The sequence below is a fragment of the Triticum dicoccoides genome, chromosome 6A (genome assembly GCF_002162155.2).
Source record: "Triticum dicoccoides isolate Atlit2015 ecotype Zavitan chromosome 6A, WEW_v2.0, whole genome shotgun sequence".
Classification (NCBI taxonomy): Eukaryota; Viridiplantae; Streptophyta; class Magnoliopsida; order Poales; family Poaceae; genus Triticum; species Triticum dicoccoides.
The window spans coordinates 215,681,391-215,690,682 of record NC_041390.1 but is presented as its reverse complement, the minus strand read 5'-3'; positions in this window follow the sequence as shown (position 1 = coordinate 215,690,682).

Sequence of the window (9,292 nt, the reverse complement as noted above, 5' to 3'; positions counted from 1 at the left end):
TCACTCATCATTTAGGAAAATTCATCAGTATAACGTTGGTCAGTACAGCCAAAGATAATATCACAACTTATATTTGGCACACAAACAATTCACCATCATAAGATTTAGTGAAAAGAGTTGGGTCAAGTGAACCGGGTTTGAAGCCTTTCTTCATGAGGAATTCCTTCAAAGTATCATACCACACCCGTGGGGCCTGCTTGAGGCCATAGAGGGCCTTATTGAGTCTGAAGACTTTGTGAGGGAGTCCTGGATTAGGGGGTGTTCGGGTAGCCGGACTATACCTTCAGCCGGACTCCAGGACTATGAAGATACAAGATTGAAGACTTCGTCCCGTGCCCGGATGGGACTTTCCTTGGCGTGGAAGGCAAGCTTGGCGATGCGGATATTCAAGATCTCCTACCATTGTAACCGACTCTGTGTAACCCTAACCCTATCCGGTGTCTATATAAACTAGAGGGTTGTAGTCCGTAGGACATCAACTCCATATACAACAATCATACCATAGGCTAGCTTCTAGGGTTTAGCCTCCTTGATCTCGTGGTAGATCTACTCTTGTACTACCCATATCATCAATATTAATCAAGCAGGAGTAGGGTATTACCTCCATCGAGAGGGCCCGAACCTGGGTAAAAACATCGTGTCCCTTGTCTCCTATTACCATCCGGCCTTGACGCACAGTTCGGGACCCCCTACCCGAGATCCGCCGGTTTTGACACCGACATTGGTGCTTTCATTGAGAGTTCCTCTGTGTCGTCGCCTTTAGGCCCGATGGCTCCTTTGATCATCAACAACGATGTGGTCCAGGGTGAGACTTTTCTCCCCGGAAAGATCTTCGTCTTCGGCGGCTTCGCACTGCGGGCCAATTCACTTGGCCACCTGGAGCAGATCGAAAGCTACGCCCCTGGCCATCAAGTCAGGTTTGGAAGCCTAAATTACATGGCAGACATCCGCGGAGATTTGATCTTCGACGGATTCGATCCACAACCAAGTGCGTTGCACTATCTCGCGGGGCATGATCTAGCTCTGTCACCGAACAGTATCCCGGAGGCCGCAAACGCACCAGCTCTGACCCTTAATTCGGAGCCAGTTGTGTCAGTCGAGGATGAGCGGTTGCACGTCACCTCGGGGGCTGCGATCTCAAAGGCAATCGAGCCGAACGCCGGCCCCACACTCCGCGTGACTCACGACTCCGAGGATCCGGACTCCTCTCCGGACTCCGAACCCCCCGCGCCCCTGCCGATCGAATCCGATTGGGCGCCAATAATGGAGTTCACCGCCGCGGACATCTTTCAGCACTCGCCTTTTGGCGACATCCTGAATTCTCTCAAGTCTCTCTCTTTATCAGGAGAGCCCTGGCCGGATTACGGTCAGCGAGGATGGGATACGGACGATGAAGAAGTTCAAAGCCCACCCACCACCCACTTTGTAGCCACTGTCGACGATTTAACCGACATGCTTGACTTCGGCTCCGAAGACATCGATGGTATGGACGACGATATAGGAGACGAACAGGAACCAGCACCTGTAGGACGCTGGAAGGCCACCTCGTCATATGACATATATATGGTGGATACTCCAAAAGATGGAGATGGTGATGGAATAGCGGGGGATGTGTAACGCCCCATGACCGATGTGCCAGGTGTCGTCCAATTATTCGTTGTTGTTGCCTTGTCATTGCTTGTGTGTCATGCATTGCATATCATGTCATCATGTGCATTTCATTTGCATACGCGTTCGTCTCATGCATCCGAGCATTTTCCTCGTTGTCCGTTTTGCATTCCGGCGCTCCGTTCTTCTCCGGTGGTCGATTCTACCTTTCTTTCATGTGTGGGGATTAAACATTTCCGGATTGGACCGAGACTTGTCAAGCGGCCTTGGTTTACTACCGGTAGACCGCCTATCAAGTTTCGTATCATTTGGACTTCGTTTGATACTCCAACGGTTAACCGAGGGACCGAAAAGGCCTCGTGTGTGTTGCAGCCCAACACCCCTCCAATTTGGCCCAAAACCCACCTAAACCTGCTCCATCATCTAGAGCGTTCGATCACGATCGCATGGCCAAAAACCGAACCTCATTTGGAATCTCCTAGCTCCCTCTACCTATAAATATGTGATCCCCTCCGAATTATTCATGGATGAAACCCTAAAATCACTCTCCTCGCGCCGCCGGACGCGTCCACGCCGCGCCGGACGTGTCCACCGCCCGCCGCCACCTCACTCCCACCAATGGGGAGCCGCCACGTCATCCCCGCCGCCGCTCCAGGCCAATCCCGTGCCGCCACGTGACCCTCTCTCTCTCCCCCGCCGCCGCAGCCCACCGGACCCAGATCCGGCCCGCCCCCGGGCCGAACCGGGCCGCACCCGGGCCGAACGCCGCCATGCGCCGAAGCGCGCCACTGAGCCTGCCTTTCTTTCATGTGTGGGGATTAAACATTTCTGGATTGGACCGAGACTTGTCAAGCGGCCTTGGTTTACTACCGGTAGACCGCCTATCAAGTTTCGTATCATTTGGACTTCGTTTGATACTCCAACGGTTAACCGAGGGACCGAAAAGGCCTCGTGTGTGTTGCAGCCCAACACCCCTCCAATTTGGCCCAAAACCCACCTAAACCTGCTCCATCATCTAGAGCGTTCGATCACGATCGCATGGCCAAAAACCGAACCTCATTTGGAATCTCCTAGCTCCCTCTACCTATAAATATGTGATACCCTCCGAATTATTCATGGATGAAACCCTAAAATCACTCTCCTCGCGCCGCCGGACGCGTCCACGCCGCGCCGGACGTGTCCACCGCCCGCCGCCACCTGACTCCCACCAATGGGGAGCCGCCACGTCATCCCCGCCGCCGCTCCAGGCCAATCCCGTGCCGCCACGTGACCCTCTCTCTCTCCCCCGCCGCCGCAGCCCACCGGACCCAGATCCGGCCCGCCCCCGGGCCGAACCGGGCCGCACCCGGGCCGAACGCCGCCATGCGCCGAAGCGCGCCACCGAGCCTGCTGCCGCGGCTCTTTCCCGCCGGAGCCGCCATTCGCCGGCGCCCTGCTCCTCCACCGCCGCGGGCCGCCATCACCGCTCCCCGCCGCTGTGCCTTGTCGCCGGCGCCGCCCTTCGCCGCCGCCGTCTTGCTCTGCCCCACCTCACCGCCCAGGTCCAATCGAGTTCGCCGGAGCGCGCCACCTCGCCGGCGTCTTCCTTCACTCCGGCCAGATCTGGTCAGGTGGACCAGATCCACCAAGCCTCGGATCCAAACACGTCACCCGAGCCCGGATCTCCTCGTCCCGGGTCCTCCTCGTCCCGGTTCCCGCGAGGTCTAATTTTTCTACTAAGTCCCCAAATTCCCAGATTCATGTTCCCATGTTCATCGTGCCGTAACTTTGCATCCGTAGCTCCAATTCATGCATATAGCATATCAAAATGTTCATATCAGAGAGTACATCATTTCATTCCATTGCATCATTTTCATTTGAGTTCATCTTGATGCCAGAAATGATGTTAGAAGAGGGCTACTTGAGATAATTGTCAGATCTGCTATTCCACTTAGCACTTTTGTCATTTTTGCCATGATTATTGTGTGCATGATATGCCCATGAGTTCTACATATGTTTTGTTAAGGGTTTTGCCATCTTTACAGAGATGCAACCCATGTATTTTTGTGATGTGTGTGGTGACTAGTGCAAGCTTGCAAAGTGGTGCACTTGCTAATTCTGTTTTCAGGGACTTAGCAATTCCACTAAGTCCTTGATCTGTCTATCTCATCATGCCATATGTTCATGTTGTTTCCTAGTGATCCGTGCCTCTTTTGAGGATGATCAGTAAGGATGTTTTGTTAATCTTGTAGTGCTCTATCCATCCATGCCTTTGTTTGCAATTATGGAGCACCCTATCTTGAGTCAATCGAGCTCTACTTTTGCTACTTTGTGAATCTGGGCAGATTGTCAACTTGTTTGCAATTTTGCCGGTGATGTTGTAGTTGATCCGTGCATGCTATGCCATTGTTCTTGCCATGTCTAGCTTGCATTTTGTGTGTTCTTGATAGATGTATGCTTAGATTATCATGACTTGCACCGTAGTGAGTGCATCGAGCTTGTAAACATGCCTACTTGAGTTATGTTTCAGCATGCTCCAGTTTTCACTAAGTCTGAAAACTGATTATGTTTTTGCCATGTTCACATGCTTGCAATTGTATTTTCTGGTCCCTTTTGGCTCAAGGTCACTAAGGGACTTTTGTTAAGCTCTTTGAGCAGCTCCATGCCATGCTTTGCTTTGCCATGTTCAGGTCCTGTAGCATATAGTTTTGTTGCTCCGAAGAGAGCTACCTGATCTGAAATTCCAGACAAGTGTTAATTTCACTAAGTCTGAGATCTGTTTGCCATATGCATTTTTGCCATGCTTGTTTGAACCTGTTAATGGATGAATTGGCCGTAGATCAGTGCTAGACTTTTGTTTAGCATCTTGAATGCATCCCTGCCATGTATTTTGTTGTCATGTTTGGGTGTTGTAGCATGTTCATCTCATTGCATTTTGATGCCTACTTGCTGTAAATCACAGACCGGTGTCATATTTGAATCACTTGCCATTTCCAAACCGTAACTCCGATTCCGGCGTTCTTTATATTGTTTTCAAGCGATTTCATCTCATCTTTCCAGTGGCACACTTGGATTTCCAAGTTGAGGCCAGTTTCATGCATTCCTTGTTAAATCATGCATATGCATCGCATACCGCGTCTCGCATATCATACCATGTTCATGTGTGGTTTGTTTACTATGATGTGTGCTTCTTTTCCGGTGTTTTCTTCTTTGGGTTGGTTCCGATAACGTCGAATTGTGAGGACCGTTCGCCTACGTCTGTTTGTCTTCTTCTTGGACTCATTCTTCTTCCTTGCGGGATTTCAGGCAAGATGATCATACCCTCGAAATCACTACTATGTTTGCTATGCTAGTTTGCTCGCTCTTTTGCTATGCCAATGCTACGATGCCTACCACTTGCTTATCATGCCTCCCATATTGTTGAACCAAACCTCTAACCCACCTTGTCCTAGAAAACCGTTGTTTGGCTATGTTACCGCTTTGCTCAGCCCCTCTTATAGCGTTGTTAGTTGCAGGTGAAGATTGAAGTTTGTTCCTTGTTGGAACATGGAGATGTTGTTCCTTGTTGGAACATATTTACTTGTTGGGATATCACAATATATCTTATTTAATTAATGCATCTATATACTTGGTAAAGGGTGGAATGCTCGGCCTTATGCCTGGTGTTTTGTTCCACTCTTGCCGCCTAGTTTCCGTCATATCGGTGTTATGTTCCCAGATTTTTGCATCCCTAACGCGGTTGGGCTATTATGGGAACCCCTTGACATTTAGCCTTAAGTAAAGCTTCTCCAGCAATGCCCAACATTGGTTTTACCATTTGCACTAACAACCTACCACCTTCCCTTGGGTTCTGCAGACTCAAGGGTCATCTTTATTCTAACCCCCCCGGGCCAGTGCTCCTCTGAGTGTTGGTCCGAACTAGAGTCCTGTGCAGTGCCCCCTCGGGGAAACTTGAGGTTTGGTTTTAGTTGTACGGAGCGCTCATCTGAGTGTGCCCTGAGAAAGAGATATGTGCAGCTCCTATCTGGATTTGTCGGCACATTCGGGCGGTGTTGCTGGTTTAGTTTTACCCTGTCGAAATGTCTTGTTGTACCGGGATACCGAGTCTGATCGGAATGTCTCGGGAGGAGGTCTATTCCTTCGTTGACCGTGAGAGCTTGTGATGGGCTAAGTTGGGACACCCCTGCAGGGATTGAACTTTCGAAAGCCATGCCCGCGGTTATGGGCAGATGGGAATTTGTTAATGTCCAGTTGTAGAAAACCTAAACCTTAACATAAATAAAATGAGTCAACTGCGTGTGTAACCATGATGGTCTCTTTCCGGCAGAGTCCGGGAAGTGAACACGGTTGTTGGAGTTATGTTTGATGTAGGTTGTTTTAGGATCACTTCTTGATCATACTTTTATGGACCGTGCTTTGCCTTCTCTTCTCGCTCTCATTTGCGCATGTTAGCCACCATATATGCTAGTCGCTTGCTGCAGCTCCACCTCATACCTTTACCTTACCCATAAGCTTAAATAGTCTTGATCACGAGGGTGCGAGATTGCTGAGTCCCCGTGGCTCACAGATACTTCCGAAACTAGCTTGCAGGTGCCGATGAGTCCGTGCAGATGACGCAACCCAGCTCAGGAGGAGCTCGATGAAGATCTTGTCCTTTGTGTTGTTTCGCTCTAGTTGATCAGTAGTGGAGCCCAGTTGGGGTCGATCGGGGACCGTGTCGCATTTGGGGTTCTTCTTTTATTTTGGTTCCGTAGTCGGACCTTGTTTGCATCTGGATGTTGTAATGTTTTATTCATGTAACTGTGTGAAGTGGCGATTGTAAGCCAACTATGTATCTTTTTCCCCTATTGTATTACATGGGTTGTGTGAAGATTACCTCACTTGCGACATTGCTTTCAATGCGGTTATGCCTCTAAGTCATGCTTCGACATGTGGGAGATATAGCCGCATCGAGGGCGTAACTGGATGACACCTCCAAGAAATAGCCAAAGCGCCGGCGTCAGTGTCGCCGCTCTAAACCCCGCCAAAGCAAAAACGGTGATTCCGGCACGGGAGATAATACTACCCCGGATAGCGCCGAAGAACACCCACCACAGCAAGATTCGGCACAGGAAGATGGAGAAGCCAGCCCTCATGAGAGAGCGGCAGACCGAGAGGTCGAGGATGATAACTATATGCCTCCCTTCGAAGACGAGGCAAGCCTCGATGACGACGAATTCCTCGTACCATCAGACCCCGCCGAACAAGAGCGTTTCAAACACAGGCTTTTAGCCATGGCAAGCGGCCTCAAGAAAAAGCAGCAACAGCTTAGAGCTGACCAAGATTTGCTAGCTGACAGATGGACTGAAGTCCTTGCAGCCGAAGAGTACAAACTCGAACGCCCCTCCAAGAGTGACCCAAAGCGCAGGCCGCTACCCCGATCAGAGGAGGAAGCACCTACATCACCAGCGCACGACATGACAGACCGGCCACCTCGCGGCTGCGACAGAGAGGCCTCTCGGCCCTCCACCCAAGCCATGTCCCGACGCCGCTCAACTAAGGCACGGGAAAATGCGCCAGACCTACGAGACATACTGGAGGATAAGGCAAGACAAACAAGATCGATCTACGGATTGCGCAGGCGCCCTACAGCATGTGACGATGATCTTCACTCCGGATACAACAAATCCGGCCGGGCCGAACACAACAGACATAGCTCTTCCGAGCTGCGTCGTGATATAGCCCAGTACAGAGGCGCCGCACACCCGCTATGCTTCACGGATGAAGTAATGGATCATAAAATCCCAGAGGGTTTCAAACCCGTAAACATCGAATCATACGATGGCACAACAGATCCAGCGGTATGGATCGAGGATTATCTCCTTCACATCCACATGGCATGCGGCGATGATCTACACGCCATCAAATACCTCCCGCTCAAACTTAAAGTACCAGCCCGACATTGGCTTAACAGCTTGCCGGCAGACTCAATCGGTTCTTGGGAGGACCTGGAAGCCGCATTCCTCGACAACTTCCAGGGCACTTACGTGCGACCACCGGATGCCGACGACTTAAGCCACATAATTCAGCAGCCAGAGGAATCGGCCAGGCAGTTCTGGACACGGATCCTAACAAAGAAAAACCAGATAGTCGACTGTCCGGACGTAGAGGCCCTAGCAGCCTTCAAGCATGACATCTGCGACGAGTGGCTTGCCGGGCACCTAGGACAGGAAAAGCCGAAATCTATGGCAGCCCTCACGACACTCATGACCCGCTTTTGCACGGGAGAAGACAACTGGCTAGCTTGCAGTAACAACTTATCAAAGAACCCTGGTAATTCGGATACCAAGGACAAAAGTGGCAGGACACGTTGGAATAAGCAAAAACGCCGCGTTAGTAGTGACAGAAATGAAGACACGGCAGTCAATGCCGGATTCAGAGGCTATAAATCCAGTCAGCGGAAAAAGCCATCCAAAAAGAATACTCAGGGCCCGTCCAGTTTGGACCGAATACTCGACCGCTTGTGCCAGATACATGGCACCCCCGAAAGGCCAACCAATCACACTAACAGGGATTGTTGGGTGTTTAAGTAGGCAGGCAAGTTAAGAGCCGACAACAAAGACAAGGGGCTGCACAGCGACGACGAGGAGGAGCCCAGGCCGCCGAACAACAATGGACAGAAGGGCTTTCCCCCACAAGTGCGGACGGTGAACATGATATACACAACCCACATTCCCAAGAGGGAGCGGAAGCGTGCGCTACGGGACGTATACGCGATGGAGCCAGTCGCCCCAAAGTTCAACCCATGGTCCTCCTGCCCGATCACTTTTGATCGAAGGGACCATCCCACTAGCATCCATCATGGCGGCTTTGCCGCATTGGTTCTCGACCCAACCATCGACGGATTTCATCTCACAAGAGTCCTCATGGACGGCGGCAGTAGCCTGAAGCTGCTTTACCAGGATACAGTGCGGAAAATGGGCATAGATCCCTCAAGGATTAGGCCCACAAAAACGACCTTTAAAGGCGTTATACCAGGTGTAGAAGCCAACTGTACAGGCTCAGTAACACTTGACGTGGTCTTTGGATCCCCGGACAATTTCCAAAGCGAAGAGTTAATCTTCGATATAGTCCCGTTTCGCAGTGGCTCTCACGCCCTGCTCGGACGAACCGCATTCGCAAAGTTCAATGCGACGCCGCACTACGCATATCTCAAGCTCAAGATGCCAGGCCCTCGAGGAGTAATCACGTTCAATGGAAACACCGAACGCTCCCTCCGTACGGAGGAGCACACGGCGGCTCTCGCAGCAGAAGTACAAAGTAGCCTTCTTAGGCAATTCTCCAGTCCGGCCGTTAAAAAGCCAGACACCGCCAAGCGCGCCCGGAGTAACCCACAGCAGGACCGCCTGGCACGTTATGAGCAAGCGTAGCAATGCGGCCCCAACCCCAGCTCTCGCGACATAGCGAAACCAGTGCCTCGCATACATAACTACACCCTGGAAATACCATGGGCACAGGGGAAGGGGCACAATAACTGCACGCCCAAAATACGGCTTAAAAAGTACTAGGGGATGCCGGATTCTTTTTTTAATGTTTTTCTTACTTTCAGGACTCCATACTTCGGACGACCTGTTCGGCAATTCGACTGCCGCACAAACGATTCAAGATCCAGGGAGGCAGACAAGCCATGCCGCATTATGGAACTCCCAGGTGGTCTCTGTTACGA